The sequence below is a fragment of the Eumetopias jubatus genome, unplaced genomic scaffold, assembly GCF_037043125.1.
Source record: "Eumetopias jubatus isolate StellerSeaLion01/CBP00866 unplaced genomic scaffold, mEumJub1_p1.0 scaffold_11, whole genome shotgun sequence".
Taxonomy (NCBI): domain Eukaryota; kingdom Metazoa; phylum Chordata; class Mammalia; order Carnivora; family Otariidae; genus Eumetopias; species Eumetopias jubatus.
Genome location: NW_028274817.1, coordinates 78,867,002 through 78,869,877, shown reverse-complemented (window position 1 = coordinate 78,869,877; position 2,876 = coordinate 78,867,002). Strand labels below are relative to the sequence as shown.

At 42.8% G+C, this 2,876-nt stretch overlaps 1 pseudogene; it reads right to left on the bottom strand.

The window, feature by feature from the left end:
* Positions 1-653: 653 nt before the first annotated feature.
* Positions 654-1,833, bottom strand: LOC114200787 (heterogeneous nuclear ribonucleoproteins C1/C2-like; annotated as a pseudogene).
* Between the last annotated feature and the right edge of the window lie 1,043 nt (positions 1,834-2,876).

The window sequence follows — 2,876 nt, the reverse complement described above, 5'->3', positions numbered from 1 at the left end:
AAGTGTGTACCCCATTCTTCACATCCTTGCCAACATCTGCTGTTTCCAGAGTTGTTCATTTTAGCCATTCTGACCAGTGTGAGGTGGTATCTCATTTGGTTTTGATTTGTATTTACCTGATGGCCAGTGATGTTGAGCATTTTTTCATGTGTCTGTTAGTCACTGTATATCTTCTTTGAATAAATATCTGTTCATGTCTTCTGCCCATTTCTTGACTGGATTCTTTTTGTTTTTGTTTTTTTGGGTGTTGGCTTTGATAAGTTCTTTATAGATTTTGGATACTAGCCCTTTATTTGATATGTTACTTGTGAATACCTTCTCCCAGTCTGTAGGTTGCCCTTTAGTTTTTTTTTTTAAACCTCACATTCTTTTTATTGTTAAGTCATAAAGAGGTCTCAAAATTAAAAGCAAAAATTACAGGGTAAGACTTAACATAACTACTAGGAACGTCAAAAGAAGTGAAAATGGGACTAGGTGCAGGGCAATATGAATTAACGAACATGGGAAGGACAAGAATGGGAAGAACAGTGAGCATGTGCTGAAGAAGATACTAGGGGAGAGGATCTGGTGAAAATTTTGATCTTAGACAAGTGCCTAGGTAAAGAAATAATGGGACAACATTTCTAAACCCCACTATGTGCTTAAGAGTCACCCTAGCCATTGGTGCTGTCTCTGTCATCCTCTCCTTCCTCAACCTCTTTTTCATCATCCTTGATCAACTCCAGCTGGTCATCCCCCCCGATCTTTTTTTTTTTTTTTAAGATTTTATTTATTTATTTGAGAGAATGAGATGGAGAGAGAGAGCAAGGGGGGGGGAGTGTCCGAGGGAGAAGCGGATTCCCCGCTGAGCAGGGAGCCCAATGCGGGACTCGATCCCAGGACTCCAGGATCATGACCTGAGCCGAGGGCAGTCGCTTAACCAACTGAGCCACCCAGGCGCCCCCCCCCCGATCTTCATTATCATCATCATCCAGTAGGTCCCCCTCCTCGGCAGAGTCATCTGCACCCCCCTCAGATTCCATCTTCACATTAATCTCATTTTTCTTCAGGGAGCTGCTGCTCTGCTCCTCTTCTGACTTCTCATTCTTCATCTCCTTGTTTGCTCTGTTCTTTTTCAATTTCTTTCCAGTAGAGAATCCACTTTTTGTTTTATCTGGGTCAACTCCTTCTTAATGGTCTGAAGATCATCACCTTTCAACTTTCCAGACTTGGAAGAAGATCCCCGCTGTCCACCCTTAGAATTGAAGCCACTTTTGCCCCTTCGTGAGGTGTTTCCTGATACACGCTGTCGTTTTGAAGGAACTACAGCCCGAGCAATAGGAGGAGGAGGAGGAGGAACACGTGCTGGGTAACGATACATTCTGTCATAATAATCTTGAAAGTCATAGTCCAAGTCAAAAGAGGAGCTGTACATCTCCGCTGCAGATCGTTTCACACCTGCTTTTCCTCAGTTCACTTTTGGCTCTGCGGCCAGATTAATATCTAAAACCTGGCCAGCAATCATTCTGCCATCCTCTCCTGCCGCAGTGGCCCGGGCATTTCTCTCATTAACATACTGAACGAAGGCAAAGCCCTTATGGACAGAGCAACTAACAATTTTGCCGTATTTTGAGAAGATCGCCTCCACATCAGATTTCTTGACCACAAGATTATTTAGATTCCCAATGAATACACGGGAGTTCATGGAGCGAGGATCTGTCTTGTTGGTAACATCGCTGGCCATTTTCTTTGATGATAAGGTTCCTCACAAAGTCGAAAAATGTAGCTGAAGATCAAAAATATCTCACAGAAGGGGGAAGGGAGAAGAGATTCGATTCTGAATCTCCTACTCCCGAGTTCTATGTGGAGAAGGCAATTGTTGCTCGAGGTGGACAACGCAGCCACACCACTCAGTCTTCGTCTCTTCACCGGTTGCCCTTTAGTTTAGTTTCCTTTGTTGTGCAAAAGATTTTATCCTGATGAAGTCACAATGGTTCACTTTTGCTTTTGTTTCCCTTGCCTTTGGAGATGTGTCTAGGAAGAAGTTGCTGCAGCCCAGGTCAAAGAGGTTGGTGCCTGTGTTCTCCTCTAGGATTTTGTTGGATTTCTGTCTCACATTTAGGTCTTTCATCCATTTTGAGTTTGTTTTTGTGTATGGTGTAAGAGAATGGTCCATTTTCATTCTTCTGCGTGGGGCTGTCAAGTTTTCCCATACCATTTGTTAAAAAGACTGTCTTTTTTCCATTGGTTATTCTTTCCTGCTTTTTTGAAGATTAGTTGCTCACAGAGTTGAGGGTCCATTTCTGGGTTCTCTATTCTGTTCCATTGATCTATGTGTCTGTTTTTGTGGCAGTACCATGATGTCTTGAGGATTACAGCTTTGTAACACAGCCTGAAGTCTGGCATTTGGGTTAACATACTACTGGGGCTTAAATTTGTAAGTATTTGCAATCATTGTGGCTTAACTCCAGGTACATTAAAAATTAGTGGGCTTAGCTCTGGAAGAGCCAAAATGCTGTAGGAAACTGAGTCCCTACCCTTAAAGAGAAAGCATAACAAATAACCCCATTGAGAAACATCATAAAAGCAACAGTTTGGGAAAAACACCTAGGTTACACATGAAAATTTATTTAGTAATTACAGAAACTCCACTGGAATGGCAGGGATTTTTAGGATATTCCTGTAAGAACAAAATTTCTGGTGGGTGCCATTTCTCTTCCCCTCCCACATTGTAGATAGCTAGTCACTTGCAGGAACCAGTGCAAACACTCTCCACCTATGTTGCTAATACAACAAGCCCCATTCTTACATTCCCCTGTGAATCCACCCATCTGACCCATCCCACTCCTCAGGCATCCTCCAAGTTACTCCTACATTGGGATGGGGAAGATAACCAT